This window comes from Empidonax traillii, unplaced genomic scaffold, assembly GCF_003031625.1.
Source record: "Empidonax traillii isolate 1590-97213 ecotype Southwest subspecies unplaced genomic scaffold, ASM303162v1 scaffold199:size790550, whole genome shotgun sequence".
Taxonomy (NCBI): domain Eukaryota; kingdom Metazoa; phylum Chordata; class Aves; order Passeriformes; family Tyrannidae; genus Empidonax; species Empidonax traillii.
Genome location: NW_020955392.1, coordinates 543,176 through 564,841, shown reverse-complemented (window position 1 = coordinate 564,841; position 21,666 = coordinate 543,176). Strand labels below are relative to the sequence as shown.

Sequence of the window (21,666 nt, the reverse complement as noted above, 5' to 3'; positions counted from 1 at the left end):
GATGAGCTGCTTTGATGTCCTAATGCACCACAAAATTCAAGTAATGGAATTAAATTTGTGGTCCAGTAAGGCCTTCCATCTGCTTTTTTGCCTCAATTCAGTAACACATTAAACTGCCACAATTTTAAGAATAAGTGATTGCATTTTTAACGTCTTAATGGTACTTCACACTGAGGACAAATCTTTGTGTCTTTAATGTGTGATCCCTGTAACAGGGTTGTATTTATTAAATTTGCGAAGGAAAGTGATATAATGTCTCACAATAAACTGCATGTGATAAAAGCAGAATTTCAGAGGGGGGGCGGGGGGTGCACATGGTTTTATGTGTGTAACATGAAGTGTAACGAGCTGAGCCTTTGATTTGCCGGGAAACAAGTGGCTGAGTTCCTGGAGGAGTTTGAGCCTGGCTGATTCCTTTCCCTTTGGGACACTGGTTTGCATTGACTGGTGGTGGCCAACAAACCTGTTCTTCTCAAAGCCAGTTCTGATCGCTGCTTGTGGGCTCAGCAGTGAGAGGTGTTATCAAAGGGGTAAGTCAGGTAAGGCAAATTCGACAATATTTCATTAAGAATCAGTGACCTGAGAATTATGATTTGGTATTACAAGGCAAGTCTGCTTTTCTTCATGGTAAATGCAACTTAGCTGCTGGGATAGGGAAACGGGTACTACCTTATACTCCTTATACATTTTTTAGCACACCTAAGGCAGAGTTCATTAATCATGTCACAAATCACCTTTGTGTAACTTCAAAGGCAGCATGTGTTATAAAAAAATGTTTTAATACATGAACATAATGCTCGGTCTTAATAATACTATGCTTATCAAAAGAGAAAAAAAAATTAGATTGCATATGGATCTATGTATTTACAAGGGTAAGCATCAAACCCACTCATTCCCTCATGACAAATGCTTCTCTCAAAATAAATTTTTTTCCTCTCCAGAACAGACAAAACCGAGCAATGGCTCATTAAGTGCACAGCACACATCATTAGGTGATGCAGGTAGCCCTTCCTGCCAAGCATGGATAATACTCAGACCCCTCACCTTGGCCTTCACTGCTGCCAAGGGTAACAACTTTGCCAAGTAGGGCATTGAGCCCAGGGCAGTAAAACCTCTGTGCTTTTATTTATTTCTAGTCTATATGAAATAACACACAACTCATTTTCACTCCAACAGAATTACAGTCTCTGCTTACACCACCCTGTGCCGTTATCTCTCTGGTAGAGGAGTTTGTGCCCTAGAGAAAAACCTTCATTTGATAATATATATTTCCTGTCAGAGTTTCCCCCCTGCAGGGCAAGTGAAGTGCTAAGACTCAAATCACAGGGGGAATTGGCACAGGGGTGTTGAACCTTTCTCTGCTTTCCCAGTGTGGGAAAAACAGAGCAGCACCTTTCAGGTGTGACAGAACATACATCCATCATAGTATCCCAAGTTTTTCTTACTGTATAGGCTTAATCTTAGGGAAAAAATAATTTCAATTCTGCCTTACTGTAACTTGCAGTTGTTGGGAAAATAGAAGCTACTCACTGAGCAAGAGTAGGGAAAAGTGGTTCACAGCAAATTCCTCTGCGTAATGATAGAACATATTTGAAAAAGTCAACAGAAATCTAATGGGGATGAAACCAGAAAACAGTATAAACAGTACAGGTCAAAAGGCATTTGCAGAAAACAAGAGTAGCTGGATATGAAGCCATCAGAAAGAATGTCACCCCTGTGAGCCAGCTGTGCTTCCCAGATTGAACTGCACTCACTTGAAACAAACTTTACAAACAAAAATTGCAACATAATGGAAACAACCAACCAGAAAATGTTCAAGAAGTAGAAGGATAAATCTTTTCCCTTGGAAAAGTAGCTAATGAAGTCAGATATCATGACAAACATCTTGCAGAACGTGGTTCAAAAGGATAATTTGAGAGAAAGAACGCTCTATTTTTTAGTGGTATAAGGAAGTAAAAAAAATAGTGTCTAAAAAAGTAGTTTTCTTGGTTTCTATTAAAAATGTTCCTGCAGCAGGCATGAGAATTGAGGAAATAATAGAAGCAACAGTTTTGCATTTGTGTCCACATAGAACGAGGTCTTTCAACGGTTATGTCAGGGACTGCTCCTCAAAGCAGCTTTGAGTTAGCACCACTACACTGACAAGCGCTTTTTTGCTCTGTTTTCTTCAGGAAGTAGAGGGGTTTAGACTCAGTTCAGTCAAAGAAATACATCCCATCCTATCTGGAAGTGTGGAATTATACCTAAGATATGTATGTATGTATGTATGTATTTTATTGCCCATCTGCTTATGCTCTGCTCTTGCACTGCGAGAACAGCTCATGTCTGGAGGCACGTTCTCCAAGCAATTAATTATGCCCCATATTTATGTAATTGTACTGTGCTGCTTGTAATTGAGCCCCATATATTTGGCGAGGGGCTGCTCTGTATACCTTTCACTCCCACCGCTGAGCTGGGTAACAAATTGGTGCAGCTCCTTGGAAACCCAGGGAAAGAAATGTGCCTGGCTAATGGGTTCCATGATGTATGGGAGCAGCCCTGGGCTGGGCTGGCTGCTGAGTGGCTGGGCTGCACAGACCTGCTGATAAATGAGCAGCGTTCCCAGGAATGAGGGCAGGCAGGAGATGCTAAATAAGTACTAATAGGCTACAGAAAGTATTACACTCTGCAGTGAGGGCTCTTTTCCGTAATTCCAGCTAGCAAACTCTATTAGTCATGCTAATGTGATACAGTATTTGTGGCTGCCTTGACAGTGTCCACTTAAATATTCAGGAAGCTGCTGCTTCCACATGTTGTGTCCAAGTGCCTCGTGCTGGATTAGCTCTACTCAATTTAGCACTGTGTTGTCGAGCGCAGTTAAAACAAATGGCGTGGGCTCCTTCATCACCAGGTGACCTGCACTCATTATACAGAGACTGGCACTTAGAAGCAGCTCTTCCATGAGACTGTCCCAGTTGGTGAGTGGCTGAGGTAAGAAGCCACATCCCGGCAGCAGCTGCATTTCGGATCTGCCGAGGCACCTTCGGCATCTTGTGCTCAACCGGTTTAAACAAACACACCCACCCACCTGCATCTGGACACCAGAAACTGCCATTTTTCTTTCCGGTGATGAGGCTGCAGGGCTGCTGTCACTTGTTTATATGGCAAACACGGGATCAATAAACTCCCAGGAATTCAGAGCTCACACGACGCTGCGCTTCCCAGGGAGGATTAGCTGAAATGAAATGTCTGACAGCTCTGTGGCAGCTTTCACATTACAAGCCGGAATTGTTTCTTCCCCTTTACAGTCTCTGATGGAAATGAGAGATGTTAAACTGCCAGTCACTTAAATCTTGGCCATTCCTTAAGCAAGAAATCTTGTATCCAGTCAGAAATGTTGCCTGCCTGGAATATCCCAGACCATTAGCAGTTACTGAGGGACACATCAGCCGTTACTGTTTAGCTTGAAGATCAAATCTGTTCGTTAGTCCTGCCATCTTTCCCCCAACACCTGACAGTGTATAGCATTTCTTAAGCTAGAATCTGCTCGGGTTTCACCATGTGGGCTAGTATGAAAGGGCTAGAAGCTTCTAGAAATGTTTTGTTCCTCTTTGCAGTCTGAATCTTCTTGGTGAGGATTCTCTTTGTTCAGTGCACTACATCGCTGGATACAGTTTTTACTGCTCCAGCTCTTACATGTTCAGAGCAGATGTTACAGGGAATGCAGGGGAAAAGGAGGCTTTCCTAGAAGCCACGAGACAGTATAAACACTAAATTTAGCATCAGGTCTTCCTTCTTTCTTTTCAAAACTGATGAAAATCTAAAAGTAATAAACTGCAGGTGCATATAATGGTTTTAATGATATTTTGTTGCATCACATGGATGACTTTATGATCAAAAGTTACATTTCTAGGCCATAGCTGACTCTTTTCCATTCATGGAATGATATTCCCATGTTGCACAGTCAGTGGCCTTGCTCTACCAACACAGTGTGTTTTCCTACCAGTTGTTGGCTGGGAGTACTGTGTGCTTTGGCAGGAATAGGGGCCCTCCAGAATTTGAAATGGAACAGTGAGCGTGAAACTGCACGTAACTTCCTCCCACAGTGGGAATGACCCTTCCTTCCTCCAGATGTGCTTGTACAAATACTGACTTGAAGTATATTATTCCCTTTTAGTGTCACGAATTCCACTTTAAGCTTAGTTCTTGCTAGTTGAGGTAACTGGAAGGAGCCATCATAGTAAGATGGAATCCTCCTCTCTTTTTTTGATGCAGATAATATCTCTCACAGAGCCGTGTCTTAAACACACTGAACTTTGCTTTTAGGCAGGAGGATTTATTTTACTCATTTGGAATTGGAAGCTGGTAGGTGGTAGACAGCCCTATCTTTTTCTACAGATCTCTGCTGATGCTATTTTTAAAAACAAAATGAATGAAGGTCCCTTAGGAGATGCAGAGTAAGACAACAAACATTTACTACGTCTTTGCCTTTTTTATTTAATAACTGCTGATCTTAAAGTCTGTCACATTGTGTTGATTTTGACTTGTAAGATTCCACGGTGTCTTGCCTGTTGCTGCTCTGCTTCAACAATGTGTGGAAGTTGTGTTATAGCATCAGGACACAACTATATGTCATAAACATTGTTCACATAGTTGAGGGCTTTAACCCTAGAAGGGGGACCTTTTTTGTGGTCTCACTTCGAGTATCTTCCACCTCTGCAGAGGCTTTTCGGTGTCTTGGTCCCTGGGATACTTAAACTCCAGGCAATGTTAGAAGAGAACTGGATGTTTGTTCCCTTTGGTTTGTCCATAAATCTGTAGTATTTGGGTGTCACATTTTATCACAGAATGGTTTGGGTTGGAAGGCACCTTTGAGGTCATCTAGTCCTACCCCCCTGCAAGGAGCAGGGACACCCTCAGCTGCATCAGAACCCCGTCCAACCTGGCCTGGAGTGTTTCCAGGGGTGGGTCTCTACAGCCTCTCTTGTAGGGACGTACATTCTGCTCCAACAAAAGCAGTTTCAGGGTGGGAGCAGCAAATTCCATCTGCCTTCACAGGATCTAAATGAAAGGGGAAAGAAACGGAGGGAGAAACTTCCTGTATCCAGGTAAAGGGAGGGATAACAGGATTCCCTCGCTGCAGCCTGGGCTGACTCTTTCAAAGTGCCTCTGCTTTGTGTTTGGGTCACAACATGTCTGTCTGAAACAAAGTGGACCACTGTCAATCAAAACTGAAAAGGATAACGGGAAAGTGCTGTATTTTCAAAGGTGAAAAGGACATAAAAATACACTAAAAACTCTTAAAATTTTGTCTAGTTTGAGGGGAATTCCATCTTCTCATATGTAGGAATCATTTCAGCTTGTCAGTTTGAAAGTAATGATAATACTGATACAAAGATAAACTTATTTCTGAAGAACTCCCAAGCTTTCTCTTTCTCTTTCCTTTTTTTTTTTTTTTTTTTTTTTAAGGACTTCCTGCATATTTTAGCAGTGAATAAATCTTAAATTAATTCTATAATAGATGATGGAAAAGCACTTTAGAACACGAAAGAAAATCAATGGCACCATAATTTATTAGGAAAATTAAATTATGTGCATTTTATCCAGTTTTGGTGAAGTTTCCCGTTAATGTGGTTTCTGTGTTTATCCAGGAGATACCATTAATCTGACAAAAATATTTTTTCTGGAAATTAGTCTGTCACTTCTTTTTTTTTTTTTTTTCCTCTCTTTTATGTTTATTTCATGTCCTGCTTTCCAAACATCTCCAGACTTTCAGCCTGCTAACTTGTATATCTGTGGGCAATTCATTTGGCCTCTTTTTCAGTGCTCTCCATCTGCTGAGGGGGGACAGTGCTTCCCAATCTCCCTGGGGTTGAATTTAAATGGACTTATGTTTATAAAATCCTTTCAATGCCTCCTGTCCAAAATTCTCAAAGGAAAATCATCACACAAAGAGCTGTGGATACTAACTACACTTTGAAGAAATCATGAGCAGCCTCTTTTTTGTCTCCCCTGTTTACTTTGTTTTTCTGAAATGTTGATACATAGAAAAGTCAAACCAGGAAAAATAGGGGAAAAAAGCTTTTACTCCTACTGGACAGATTTTTTGCTGTTGAATTAAAACTTCAAAGATAAAATGAGAATGAAAACTTACATGCTGTAGCTGTTTGACCTTTTATCTTTGAGTTCTTGAAATAATTCCTGGAGTCGAGACGTTTCCTACATAGTTGTGACTTTAGCCAAGTGTCACATGAAAGGACAGGCTGTTCCCATAACATTGGGATCTCTACATTAATCGAAGCCTTTACCTCAGTTGAAAGGAACACCTGAACACCCCGTGGCCATGTTATTCTGTAATTATCCATTGTAGGCAACTCACCCTTGCTTTGATAAATAAAAGTGCATAGGGGATATGTGCTTCCCTGCAGGGGATCAAATAGAGCGAAGATTTATAGATCACAAAGGCCACTTTCACAGTGTAAATCCAATATTAAAAGATCCTCTGATAATCTCAGTCTATTAATATCACAGAAGGTTTATGCTAATTAATGGTGAGCACTTGCAGAGGAGGGTTGAGTACTGTTGTACTGATTCTGAGTGACAGCTTCCCAGTTATACAGGGCCAGAAAACAGAGAAAACCAGTCTGTCTGTCCTTCTGTGACAGGCAAGTCACTCCCGAATTCCAAACCTTTTCCTTTTGTTCTTGAGCTTGAGCTCCTTGGCGTCATTGCTAATTTTTGTCTCTGTTTTCTGTGCTTTGGCTCCCGCATTTTCAGTGAGTGTTGTGTCTGTCACCTGACTTTGTGTGATGTCCTCAGGTGTGAAACACCTGCTCTGTGTACCAGGTGGTCACCCATAAATTTCTGTTTCCTCTTGAATACACTTTTACAATAAACTCTCCAGCAGCGATGCACTTGAGCCATGAGTCTGTAATGTGCATAAATATGTTTTCCTGCCAGGGAATGTTTTTCTGCATGCTGCAGTTCTAGTATTAAGTTCCATCTTTAGTGGTTATTTTTTTGCAAAAATTGCCTTTACACAATATCAGGTTTTGCTACCCTTGTTTGCACAAAAGCCCTGTAACATTATTAATAATGACTTTAATCTACAATTTAAAAAATCTGCTTTTCTGCACCGTGCTGTTCATCATGTTCTTTTCCATTGTCTCTGGGAAGTTTATAGCTGTGCCTTGCAGTTTGCCAAACTACTCTCAGTCCTTGAAGATGTGGTGAGCCACCTTATATGTGGGCTTTCTAATGCAGTGAAGCCAACAGATTGAATTTGTCTTGCTGTTACTCTTGTAGGAATAACAATAATTAGCCATTTTTCCTTTCATTAACTTTGTGATGTTGATAGATAGGCTGCTTGTAGAAAGGCACAGACTAAATCTTGGAATTCCGCCTTCTAAAAGAACATCCTCCCTGGGAAGAACTCTTCCAAAGGCCAAGGAAATACTTCAGCTTGAAGGTTTTTTGAGGTGGTTTCCTTGTGTTCTTGTCTTAAGAAACTGGTCTCTAATGAGCACATCTGATTTCAAGCTGCTTCAAGCTTGCACCGGGGAGAGAGAAATTTATAAGCTCTGGGTCAAGGTTTGAGGGGAATTTCCTTTTGTCTCCACAGAGTCTCGAGTGTGATGATTTCCTTGCACTCTTTAGGAAGGATGCCTGGTACAAACTAGCCCAGCTTCTAAAATAAGGGCTGCCCAAAGAGGCTGCATAAGGATTGAAAAGCTGGATTTCTCTTTGCCAGTCTTGCAGATGGAAATACTTTTTCTTGTTATTTCTTCTCTATGAAGTAGAGATTTTGAGGTGATGATAGTCTGGGATTTTATGTGAGCTTTTCCACAGAGCTTCCCTTTCCCTCTCAGCTGTACAACCTGTGGAGCGTAGGATGAGGCAGTAACAAGCAATGGGCAGTCAGTGTGTCCTCACTGATGTAATTCATTTAAACACCAAAATCTTAATTGCTTTATTGTGATGATCACTAAATAGTCTGAGGCCTTTGAAACATGGGAAAGCAGAATAAGTAGTTAGTTGATTACAGACTGAAACAATTATTTAATTTAGGTATGATAAAATAATTGAAAACCCAGGTTAGGTCTTATTAGCATGTATTTTGGTATGCCTAACTCTTTAAAATAATACAGTGTTCTTTCAGCAGTCCCCAGTTCCTCTGTGCTTCCCCTGGGTTCTCACAGCCCGTGTCTCATGTCCCAGCATGGCTCTAAATTCCACTTGAGTGGAAATGGTGCTGTTGACTTGCATTTTAGTATAAAACCAAATTTTATTGGCATCTGTCATGCTTTCCTTCTCCTCTCTGAGCTTTCCACTTTTTTCACTGAACTGATTTTGGTGAACTCCACTATCTACATGATGTACGACCCCAGCAATAAAGATTCATTTGGGAAAAAAATAGTTTATGTTACTTCACTGACAAAGGATACATTTGAAAATAAAATTGGTATGTAGGCCATTAGTTTTTATTTTTTTTTTTAAACTTCTTTTTTTTTTCTGTATCTTTTATTTTATCTCTTTCTTTCCCCAACAGAGACACGGTGAGCTTTTAAAAATTGTATCTGGGAGCAGAATAAGTTGTACAGGTTTGTTTTATGTTTGCTAGGGAAAAAGTTTATCAGACTGTTTTGTTGGTCTCTCTAGATTCATTTTGTGGAGAAAGGCTACCAAAATGTCAGTCAAAGCTTAAGGGAAAGCCTACAGCAATCCTGATGTATTAAAATAAAAAAAATAAAAAAAAGTAATGCTGATGAAAAGGCTTCGGACCTGTAAATCGTGGCTGTGCCAGGGTTCATTTGTGAGTGTTTACCAGTATTGTCAGTGCTGACATGGCTTCATGCAGGGGGATCTAAAGCAGCCACAGTTTGTGTGGCCAGACACACTTTCACCACAACAGATCAGAGTGGAACAGATGAGCTGTGGAACTGCAGTTCCCTACGTGCAGCCCTGTCGAGTGTGGCTCCTCTCTTCGGGCTGATGGTTGAGAAGTCTGTGATACAATTCATTTCTCTTGGATGACTGCTCCCACTTTCCCTTTGGAATGACAAGTGCCATAGTCTCAGGACTTTTCCTAAAATGTAATCTGAGTTGTAGGGAAGGTAAATACGTATGATGGATGTGCTCAGTGCACTGCTCTTGCAGCTTCTCTTTTCTTGTGCCGCTGGTTCATCAAGAGCTCATTATCTTGTGTTGCTCAGACATACAGTCAGTCCCTTGCCTAAGATAACTTAGGCTGCCACAGACAGCTCAGGGGGAATGGGGAATGCAGGCCATGCCTTCTGTAGCATAATAACGGGTTCATGTCCAATTCACGTTGTTGTGTTGTCCACCAGAAGGAACACGCTGGCTTGGCTGTGATGTGACTGTGATCTGTTGATTATTATCTTCTCCTCCAGTCAAAAAACAGAATCCCCCCATGTTTAGCTTTAGTTGAAGGGGTGTGAAAAATTGATGGCACCAGCAAAATCAAGTCTCTGGTAAAAATTGCTGGTTCTCAGCAAGGATTTGTCAGTGTTTTCTTTGTCACTAATCAAAAACTTTCCCAGATAATGAGAACTGTATTTTATGTTGTTTTTATTTTCCCATGGCACTTGCTAATTGTTTCCTTGTCAACTCAGCTAATAATTACCATGCCACTGTTTCTTACCAATAGTTGTACCAACCAATAGCAGACCATCATGAGTTTGTCTCCCTAAACTAATAAACAAAGGCAAAAAGAGTATTTTTCTTACTGGTTTTACCCGGGTTTTTTACTTACTGTTTATAAATACTGTTCTACAGTTTTTAAGTGGAGGAGCTTTACTTCTGATTTGGAATTGATTTCACTTCTTTCAGCTTCAAGGCTGACCAGGTTACACGTGTGTTAAGGCAGAGATTTATCTGAGGACACGTGAATAAGGATCTGCACAGTCAGGCCCCTAATTACCCAACTGATTGCCCTGCCAATTAGCTGTTCCCAAGCTTACATGGCCATTCTGTCTCTGGCCTGTCTGGGTTCCTACTGTTCCTTGCTTGCCTGCTCTTTTCTGCTGCAGTCCAGGCAAAGCCAGAAATCTTTGTTTGTGCCCCTTTACCCAGAGCTCTTGTTCATCATCCCCATCATCTTGTCCATCAGTTCTCTTCTTGCTGATGTGTTGACCATACTTTGAAATTAATTTCATTTCGATTACTGACCCAAAACCACTTTTACCTCCACATTCTTGGAAATTCCAGTTGATTAACAAAAAAATACATATCTGATTTCTAAAACCTTCTTTTTTTCTTGTAAAAACAAATGTGGGGTTGTGTGTTTAATTGCATTAAGTTACTTGAGATGGAAAAGCTTCCTTAATTTAGTAAATTACTCTGTGGATCACGATAAGGAGGGTTCTGCTCATGTTCTGCCTTTCTGATGGCATCAGCAATAAAAAGCACAGAGGACCGACCTATTTTAATCATTAAAATTGCAAAGGCATGTCAGAATGCTCGGGGAAAACAGGTCTTCTGAGTGGATGGCATATTTATGTAAGTGCTTTCAAAGTAAAAATGCTTTTTATGGTTGTATCATTAAAACAACAAAACATGAGGAATGCAGCAACAAGGTTCTCAATCTTAATTATAAATCAGCTCAATTACAGGTACAATGTAACCTGTATTTCTAGTTTTCTGCCTATAAAATTAAATTATCTCTGTTGATATAAAAGTATAGGACCCATCTGTCAGGTAGATGAGTTAAAAGCAGCAAGAACTTCTGATTTCTCCTCAGTTGTTTTGTATTTGTAGCTACATATATCTAAACAGTGAACCACCATAGAATTTTTATGATTTTAATTTAATTTCTCAGGCATTAACTTATTCACTTCTTTCAGAAGTGAATTACCCAACATTCCTGGCTGGGTTGTGGGCTGATTAATTATTAAACAAGTAGAACTAATGAAATGTACATATTTGTGAAGAGGTATAAGACATTTTGCAGTCCAGAGTCAGAGATTGTAACCCAAGTGCACGGGCTCAGGTCCTTTCCCTTCAGGAACAGGTCTCCAGTGCAGCAGAGAAGGGGGAGCATGTGTGGAGCAGTGTCCTCTCAAGCAGGCTGATATCTGGGTTACAAGGTCTTGGCCAGGAAGCAGAAAGAGACCAAAAATTAAAAAATGTGAGCTAAAAATCTATCAAAAATGTACAAGTGAGGAAAGAGCTGAAAAAAGTAGCTGAAAATTCAGGAGGAAAACGGAGCCAATTTTGCCTGTGAATGTCCTCTATAATGAATAGCTCGTTGTAAATTTAATATGTTGCCTGCAGTGGGCTATTTTAAGTGGATCTCTGTAGTTCATACATGTATTTATGATATTGAAAGCAGTGACAGAGCACTGGCGGGTGTAGGAGCCTGGGAATAAATCTGCCTGGAGCTCAGGCAGACACTGAACATCTGGAGTACCAGGAATCTCCTTGACGTGTTGCAGAGCTAAACACTCCAACATCACCCAGTTTAGAGGAGCCACTGCGAGAGATTTCAGCAGCTTGGTCTAAAACAGGATTTCAGAGGAAATAACCAAGTGAGGCAAGTTTAAACTCTGGGCTCATGTTTATTAGTGCTGTATCCAGACAATTTCCAGTGCTCAAGCAGCAGGATGGTAATGCATTGGCTGTCCTGTCTGTAATTAGTTGGGTGAACAGACAACTGGAATTAGCAAAAAAATCTATTTAGGGAAAAAGTCCTTTGTGCGTTCCAGTGATCCCGTGTTTGATTACAGAACAGTCTAATTAAGGTCCCATAGAAAAAATGGCTCTATCCTTTCAGCAGGGCTCTGGAACGCATTGGCAGCATCCCCATGCCAGTGGAAGTACCACATGTGCACTTGCTCACTGATTTTAGAAAATCAATTAATCTAATTAATGTGGATTAAATGTGATAGAATCAAACCAGCAATGAGCAGGCTCACAGAGAAGGTAACTTGTGTGAGACAAGGTGTGACTGTGTCTACAGGCAGGACCTGCAGTGTCCTCAGGGCCTGTCTGTACCTGTGGGGGACCTGGGCACAGTCTGCCACAATTCTTTTCTGTCTCGCTTGCCTAATTATCTTCCAGAGTCTTGGCACTGGGAAAGGGCAAGGACAGCGCTCACATATCCTGAAGTAAAGTCAGGTTGTGGCCAGAGCAAGCACAACATCTTGAAAGACTGAGAAAGTAGTTCCCAAGCAAAAGGGCTGGTGAGGCCTCTGTGCACGGCCGTCAGGGACCTGCCTTCCCTGTCACTTCTTGTTGTTCAAACCAGACAGTAGCTGGGAAAGTTACATTACTGTGGTGTGATATTTTATTTAGGTTTGTTTCCAAAGAGGAGAGAAGCTGTAATGATATCTCTGAGTAGCAGCAGATATAAAAATAAGTGGGTTTTTAACCTGCCTCTAATGGCTGAGTCTGTTCACTGGCCTCTCCCGTATCCATCCCCTCACGGGCACACAGAGCACCCGGGCACTGCTACTATCAAACAGTGTCACGTTCCAGCAAACATGAAGAGAATAATTTGTGCTGTTTCTGTGGGCTTCCAGTGAACTTAGACACACGATGCTATCCTCACACCAGACTTCAAATGAAGGCTGCTGCACTGCCTGTGCCCAGCACTTGGAAAACTTTTAGATGCAACGGGGTGTTTTTGCAGACTTCCAAAACATAGTCTGCAGAATCACCTACACGAAACCATCTGCTTGTGGGTACAGCTTAGTTCCACCATCACTACCTCAGAGAAGCAGTGTAAGCTGTGTAGAATTTATGAGGAGAAACGTTTTACCTTTACACTGTCACATAGAGAAGAGCCAAGAGATGGAAGCCCCATTTGGTGTGTAATTAACCCCTTCGACCTCTCCCCTGTCCTCTGTGCAGGGGATGAACAGTGATTAATTACTGCTTCCAAGACAGGTTTTGACATTGACATAACTAGATTCTTTTCTCACCTAATTCCTCCACATACTCTTGCGATAGTATTTGAAGTTGTTTCCTTGACACAAGTTGTTGTTATCCTTAATATTTAGTGTTGCTGTGGAGCTTTTTTGAGATTTTTCTTCATGGCTCTATTTTCAGAAGTCAGTCCCTGGAATAGCTGTGCTTTTGTGGTGAAATTCTCTATCTGGATTCATGACATAAAGCCTTCTCTCTTGTTTCTGCATATCCTTGATTACTTGTATAGCACCAAAGAGAATTTTGCATATTATCTAAATCCATTATTTTTTAAGGTTTAGAGAATTTTAATTATTTTTAAGTGAAAATTTTTCTTGGCTTTGTACCTAAAAAAAGAGGTTAAATCCTTTCTTGTAGTTAGCAGTTATTCTTAGAAAGAATTAATAATTGCTGTCTTATTTCAGCAGTCTCTCAGTTTGTTTATTGGTAAGTTGTGTTACTGTTTTCAGTACATGGATACAAAAGTGGGATCCTCTGCAGGCACTAAGCCAGGAGAGTGGAACAGAGGGGAGGTGAGTGGTGGATAAGTAGGTATCTACAGAAATGGTTTCTCCCCATTCCCACCCACTGTGCATTAACACACAAGGGGAGTATCCTCTCAGCAGTGTGTATTCACTGTCCAATGTTTCAGGATTCTTTCCTATGCAGAAATGAGGGATTCAGGGAGTCTAGAGGGCTTTCCCCAGGTGTCTGCAGGGCCTCGGTGGTGTCTCTGGTCAGAAGGTGTTTCTCTCCTGTGGCACAAATGCTCTGGTGGGACCTCCAGTAAAGCATCTCCTGAGGTCCCTTTTCCCAGTGTCACTCTTGCTCCCCCAGTGCCCGTGAAAGGTTTATAAAGTCTGTTATCCTTTCTTTGGCACTAATCCATGCCCTGAGATTTCTGTGGGGTGAGGAACAATGTGAGTAGCTCAGCTCTTTTGCTGCACTTCTGATACCTTCAGTTTGCATTAATAATTACATATGCTGTAGTTCTAAAAAGCTCGAGAAATATAATTAAAATCAAACAGAATACTTCCTGGGACAGAAAATTGGCAGTGGCACTTTCTGTTCCCTAGGATATGTCCAAAGCTATAAACATGAGCCCTTGTTGGTAGACAGATGGGAAGCTTCCTGTGTAGGACAGAGGAATGGCTGTTTACACCTTCATCTGACCAACAGGGACCGAAAGAGAAACGTTGTTAAGTGAGGACCTTCCATCAGCTTTTATCTTGTGTGTGGAAGATACAGTTTATCTGTCTCAGGGATAATTGGACGCCAGATGACAAAGTGAGCTAATTTAATAAAAAGGCTGAGGAATAAAGATTTGAGTCTGCAGCTATGCCTGATTCTGTTCTGTTCACAGTAAAAGTAATAACACCTTTCCTGTGACATGGCCATTTTAGCATCTATGTTCCAAATTACTTGATAGAAAAAGACATAAAGATTCTTCCTGCTTTGCAGCCATTTTGATCAGGAGATAAAAATGACCAAGTTGTAAACGTAGTAATATCTGGGTCATTGAATCAATTCAGCACCAATTTATGGCTGTGCAGGGAAATGAAAATGGAAAACAAATAGTCTTTAAGTCCTGTTAGCAGAAGATATCCATCACTCAGGCTCAGCTTTTCATTTTTAGGGATATGAATACCATAAGCACTGAACATGACTCTCAGCTCATAAATCAGGTTTGAAACAAAAATTTTTTGAGGTCTACAGGGAATGTTTACAGAACTGCTGTATAAACCAGCAATGCAGATGTGCATAAAGCAGAAGAAGATTAAATGTTGTACCTATAACCTTAGACTTCAGAGAGCTTTAGGAAGGATGTTATCATTTTCATGGGCTGACAAAGGCAGAAACACTGGGATCTCTGCCTCGTTCGTTCTTCGATTTGTAAAATGGTTGAGTGCTACTAGATTTCATCAAGGACCTGAAGTGCCAAGCTACCAAATTAATTGAGAAGCAGTGATGAGCATTTCAGCAGTTCCAGTATGAGTTCCAGTGTCCCCCTGAGCTACAGAGAAATTCAAGCTGATAGAAGCTCGATGGGTTGCAGTTACCGCCTCTTCGGTTGTTAAAGCAAAGAACATGTCAGATCAGCCACTGGTAGGATAACGTGTTGCCAAGACCGAGATATTTTGAGTTAACATTTACTTATATACAGTGCAGAAATGTCAGGCTTAAAGCATGTTACTGAGTTCCCGTATTAAGCTGGGATTTTGTTTGTTTATTGAGATATTGCTGCACAGGCCCTGTGCATGTTGTTCCCGCTGGAAAGGCGAAGCCAAGGTTTGTTGCTCTGTTTCCTTCTACTGGCTTTGGTTTGTCCATCTGTTCAGTGCCCCGCTGCTGCTCTACTCAACCAGCATCACCTTGGACTGGGACTGTGGCTGGAGATGTTCAGGGTGTCCCAGGAAAGGATGTTGGCAATTTCAGGAGCTTTGCTCTGTGAACTGTCACTGAAGCGAGTGCTGACCAGCACTCAGTGGCTCCGTGCCACTGGAGGGGTTGTCTTCAAGTGTCCTCAAAACAGTCAAGCTTAAAGAGTTCTGCTGAACTGTGGAGTTGATTTCTGCCTACTTGTGATTTCCTGGGGAACATGTAGTATTTTTTGCTCGTTTCTGATCCCACTTGTTGAGTAATGGCTTTAGCTCAAGCTGTCTTCATTCCTATAAATAACCTATTTTGGCTGTGGCAGAGGTGATTGCTGATCACGAACTGGGGCAGACGTGGTAATGCTGATCCATACACTGATGTGTCACTGTCTGTCTTGAGTGGGATTTCAGGGGGGAAAAAGTTTGTTTGCTCAATTGTTTTTACATCAACAAATAAAATAGTCCTCCGAAACATCAGGCACGTACAAAAGAACAGTATCTGATGATGTTATGCAAGAACAGCACAGCAGTTCGTGACTCATGGCTTCTTCTGAACTCGGCTGGAGGGCAGGGAGAGTGCAGGGAGTTCTTTTTCATCCTGTTGTACTTCTGTAGCATAAACAGAGTGCAGCTCTTGCTACCAGTCTATCATTGACTTGCACATATAGTCTTCTCGCAGTTTTGCCCATGGAATAAGAGTCTGATCAGCTGCACCCACCCATCACACCTCACTGCCAGAGCAGCAGTGCCTTGGTAAGACACCATCTAGCACAAAATTGGGGGTGTGGGCTGGAAGGTTCAGGGAAATCTAGTCCTGCTTTCTGTGGGATATTCTGAAGTTTGCATAAGTCTTTAGACCTTCAGTGCTTCCTGATTGTTTGGAGAGGGAAGAGGATTGCACAGCAGTCTTTTGAGAGCTAAACCCCCCTTTGCTGATTAAAGGCCAAAAGGACCCTTTCAGTGAGAAAAGGGGCAAGGAAGTGTGGGAGTCCTGCAGTCACTCACTGCCTGACGATTCTGCCTGGAACTGATGGAACATCACCTGGCTGTGCAAGTACCACACACAAAGAAGCCAAAGAAGCTGCAAGGCTGGAGCACCCTGCCTCTTGCTGCTTTTATGCTCTTCAGGGGTCACTGAGCCTGCAGTTGTAGGAAATTAATCAGCTGTAGTACCTGTAGGGCCTCAGGCTCCTACAGGGTAATTTCATTCCTGGGACCTCCCACGTAGCCTTCAGTTTGGATGCTTGGGGGCTCTGCTCTTCGCAGGACTAGCCATGGCCATGCATTCTATGGCTGCATGTTTGGGTTTCTCTTTGCTGCAACAAGACATTTTGTAGCATGAGGTTGGACACTTGAGTACTTCCCTTCATCTCCTGTTCCTGTGAGGTTTCTGTTTATGGAAACCCTGCAATCCTAAAGTGTTGTTCTTGGTTTGCAAAGGTGATATTCAGCCTAAATGCATAAAGGAAGTGGCTTGTAATGTAATGCCCAGTTGGTTTGGATTCTGGCCACTACTGACTTCTCCTAATTTTGTGATCATAACTCTCAGATTATCTGTAAATTACAAACGTTTGAATAACTGATCAAAAGGGTGTGTAAATTATACGTTTTTACAGGTAGAAGAAGGGAGGTAAATGTCTGCTTTTCCCCATTTCTGCTTGAAACTCCAGTTCCTCACTTACAACAGAGTCTGCTGCTCTGTCCCTGTGTGTTTGACCCCCTTTCTGCACCTCTGCCTCCAGCTCTGAGTTTGTGTGGGTTACCAAGCAATGATTCTCAAGGAGCAGGTTGAAGAAGGTGTTATCTGTGTGTTAAAATACCACCCAGTTCACAGTCTGTGAGTCTGTAACTGGTGTATCCCGAAGCAGATATGTTATTCTGCTTCAAGCCTAGTCCAGCAGAAACAAACTGTGTGTTATTTTATGGTCCAGATGCAATGCCCAAAGAATAGGGAACTCATGGATAACTCCCAGGTACCTCAGATGCCTTTTGATACTCAAATCATCCCTTAGCTTGTCTCAGGGGCAGGCAGGTGGGGTTTTTACTGGTCTCTGAGGAGTAGAAGAGAAATCCTGTCTTGCTGAAGCAGCACCTAGAGGAGCAGTGTTGGCATGTCATGGAAATCACTTCACTGTGATACATTAAAGAATGATGTGCTCAAGTCCTGTGCATGCAAACTATTAGTGCTTCTTCCCCCCACATAGCAAGCTGTTTATCTTTCAAAAGGCTGGAAACTCTTCATTTTACTTTCCAGAGATTTCCTTGTGGAACAAACAGTATAAATAACACCTGTAATATGAAGCTTTGGGGATAAAGAGAGATAATGTTTGTGCTTAATTTCTTTCCTCCTTCCCATCCATGTCATGTTCCACATTTGCATATGAAATTCATCTCCCACCCTTTCCCATGAGCCTTGTTCATGTCCTGCTGTGCCTTCCCACACAACTTGGCCAAGACTAAAAGACCTTTAAAGCTGTCATTGAAAATGTATTTTGGGAACTACATTTTAGACAGTATTTCTGTTTAAATGAGTTTTTCCTGATTCCCAAATGTTAGAGAAATACAAGACAGAGAATCTAGGAGAAGGGCAGACCCCGAAGCTGCCAAAGCGTGTCTTTTGCACTAGAAATAACCTTCTCTGGACTGAGCTGATGAACCTGAAGCTTTAAGCCGTGATGTGTGTATTTATGTAGGTTTGCACTCAATCCCAGGAAGCAGAGAAGGTAAGGAAGGAGTGCATTAGGACCACCATGTGTTGTCTATACACAGGAGTAAGAAGCAGCTGTTGCCACGATTTGTGAACCCTTGCTCTCTGCCCTATCTGAGAGCTCAGCTAGGATTACCTGGGACTTGGTGTTCTCACAAGGAATTCAGAGTAGGCTGTTGGAGTATCTTGCCTGCTATTATTTATAGTGAAGTTACACAAACAGCCTCAAGTGAGTGAAATGGGGGAGCATTTTTACTGAGCACTGCACAGATTTGGCAACTCGATGCTATATCCCTAAATGAAAGTGGGAAGCAGCTCTATGGGTGGTCTTCATAACTGCCCCAAAAGCCACTGCCGAAAGCCACAAATAGATCTTGTCTCATCCTTCTCAGCCCAGTGCTCTCCCCACTAGAACAGGCTGTAATTCAGGCATATTTTAACACTCCAGTAACAGTGATGCCAAACCCTGTGATTAGAACTCCTATTTTTTGTGATTGCTGCAGTATTTGACATTTTCCTTCAAGTGTCAGTTTTTGGAATTTTTTCAGAACAAGGAGTCTCAGCTTTCTTTAGAAACAAAAGTTTCAAACCCCTGTGGTTGCAGAAAATTGCTTGAAAATGGGACTCTGATTGTTTTATCAGTTTGTTTTGAAGAACAGAATGTTTGTATTCTTTCTTTTCATTTTTTTTAACAGCTGTCAATAATAATCACTAAATTAAGCATTGCTCAACTTTCTCAACTAATCCAAGACTATGTGGTCATTTGTTATGGCTGCACTGCAGGAAAAAAAAACCTATAAGGAAAGAAAGGACATATTTTTGGCATAGTTGTTGGATGCTCCTCTGTTAAATGGTAGGACTGCTGAGGCACATTTAGTTTGCATGCCAGTTGCAGTGAGACATTTCTGATGGTCCATCACAACCATCACACCATCTGCTTTTTCCAGGCTATTTATTCCATCCTTGTCTAACCTCTTTCTTCTTTAAAACCAAGCACATTTTCTGGAACCTGTTACCACTCAATAAATGATTTTCAAACACTTTCAGGAAAAATTAGTCTGGGCTGCACCTTGTCAAATATTCTGTTGCTGGAGCAGCTGTGGCTTCTGAGGGAAGAAAATCTTACTATCAGTTAGGGTCACAGTGTGGTGTGTCCACACTGGAAGTGCCTCTTGCCTTCTCCTCAGTTAGTCATCAGTTTGTACGGACCACTTAAGCTTTTGCCTGATTTTGAGTGTGTGTTATCATCATGATCTACATGGCAATACCCACAAGTAAAAATGAGGTTAATCCTTGACTATCATCTGGAATCAGCCCTTGAAGAATGAGGTACTCCTCCTTCATCCCACCTGTAACTGTGTTTAGGCAAGTTTTTAATTGTTTTCAGGAAGAGGTATGGATTTCCTAGCTGTAAAACCAGCCAGCTTTTCCAACCTTATGGAGCTCTTGCCTTCAGTGGTGGGTTCATTATACAGTGCCTTGTATCAGTTTTACATTTTCTGCTTTTAAACATCCTCCTTGATCTTGTGTTTTCAGAAGGCCTATAAAAATGCATGGCTTATGTGCACAGTCCTTTGTAGCCTGGAATCACAGCTTCCCTAAGATGTATCCTCTTTAATCAGGGCACGCTGATCTCCCCTCCCCGCTGCTCATTATGATTGTGTTGGGGTTGCAGTATAGTGAGCCTTGCACAAGCACAACACAGAGAGCAGCCCCAGAACTTGTTAATGGTCCTTCATATGGAAATGTCCTCGTTCCTTTAATCATTGAAATCGATCCTTTTACACTCTGCTGTCCCGTCTCCCCCCGAACTTTGTGTTTGTCTCTTACCGATGGCAAGAAACGAACAGAATGTTTTTGTAAGAAAGTGCACCGTGGATTTCCATAACAAAACTGCACAACTCTTTTCCTACCCCATTTCTTAAGCATTCTCAGAGGGTTTTGAAAGGAGAGGATTTTGAATCCTAAGATATCAACATGCTACTACCAACCTCACTGTGAGAAGTTTGCTTTTAGAAGCTCTGTGGCACAGAGACAGGAGGTTTTCATGGTCTTCTCCTCTCCTTCTTGGGCGATTAGCTCATTTAAATGCACAGAAAGTGCAAATAGTTTGAAGTTACGATTACTGGTTATATTTTACTTTGCTTTTACTAACAGCCAATTCCATCTGCTGCCATGCTCCTCTTCTGCCCCCAGGTTTCCTGGGCTCCTCTGTGTCCTCCTAGACGTGTTTGTTTTCTGCATTGTATAATATCACTCCATTTGTGTCCTGCCTGTTTTCCAGATGGCCATTAAATATATATTAAAAGCTTTTATTCTATGGCCAGTATAAACTCTTTAAACATACAGGGTTTATTACTTATTTCCACTGTGTTTTTTCCTGTTCTGGGCTAGAGCTGTGCATCTTGTCCGTGCTGCCAGGGATTTCTGAGTGTATTTTGTGGTGCTGACTGTAAAAACTGCAGCAGAGGAGAAGGAGAGACCATTCCCACTGTCTCCATGCACACCTGAAAGCCCTGGATTAGCAGGAGGATGTGCTGGGCAGGCTCAGGGCAGCTGCATGGCACTGTAGTGCTCCCAGGTCCATCCCCAGCTGCAGGATTGAAGGAGAGATGTGTGGCTCTGTCTCAAAAAAAAAAAAAAAATACCCAGCACAGTGCAGACCTCTGTTTGCTTCAGAAGTACCCCACACATAAAGCATAACCTTGCATCAATATGTGCATCCTTGCTCTCCCCCCCTCCTCTTGCTCTCTAATAGTTTTCCCTAAGATTCTTGAACAACAGAGCAGATGGAAACCTTATTTAAATTTAGAAACCGTGAATACCACATGCTGAGCTCAATGGAGCAATTCAAGTCAGTTTCCCTTAAATGAATATATTTTTTTTTAATGCTGGATTTCAGTTAGAATTTTTAAAATAGCATAAATGTGATATAAAGCATTTGAAGGTACCTGTGTTCCTTACCATGGAAGGCCTCACTTGGACACAAGTGTGAAAATGTGTCCTAAACAGACTAAACTTCACAGCCAGTCGCCCTAAAGGACATTAACACTCCATTATTTATTAGAGTCATTATAAAAGAAACTCCTGCACCGTCCCTAAAGAGAGAAAATCTGTCATGGTTCCCAGGAAAGAGAAGCAAGGATTATCCCTGAAAGCAGTCAAAGGAGAGAATAGTTTTTACCAACTTGTCAGTGGAGTTGCCATGGGCACCAGCCAGGAGCCGAGGTTTAAATGTCAGATTTCCCTTCCACTACTGTTTTTTCCTTTTCTTTTGCTTTATTTTCGCATTCATTCCATTATTCTTTCTTTTTTTCCTCTTCTTGTAAGAGTTTATATACCAGCTGTTTTCCCAACACCCAGTTTTACTTCTTTTTATGCCTATCCTTGGGCATCATGCCAGGCCCAGGTAAAGAAATATGTTTGGTTCTTCTTTTTCTTAAGTGAGAAAACGTGTTCTTGAATACTCTTTTGAAAGTCATTAGCATATTAATATTTATCCACCGAAGAATAAAAAATAGAGTGAGGGAGTTGAGGAAGAAACAGCAGTGGAGAGTGGGGAGCAGCTCCCTTCGATGTAGCACGCCTGGGAGACGTGGCACATTTCATTATTTGCTAAAATATTACACAGAGAGGGATGGGGGGAAGGAAAAGAGCAGAAGGGAAAAACTCACATCTGTG

At 41.7% G+C, this 21,666-nt stretch overlaps 1 protein-coding gene across 6 annotated transcripts in view; it reads left to right on the top strand.

Moving 5' to 3' along the window:
• The window catches only part of LOC114059011 (bifunctional heparan sulfate N-deacetylase/N-sulfotransferase 3), a 113,996-nt gene that overhangs the window by 13,906 nt on the left and 78,424 nt on the right, over positions 1 to 21,666 (top strand). The window contains exon 1 of one of the 6 annotated variants that reach the window (XM_027886971.1): positions 2,184 to 2,252. The exons of the other annotated variants lie outside the window; for them this stretch is intronic. The gene's annotated coding sequence lies outside the window, so the exon portion shown is untranslated. Of the gene's footprint in view, positions 1 to 2,183; positions 2,253 to 21,666 lie in introns of those variants that run through there. 6 annotated transcript variants of the gene reach the window in all.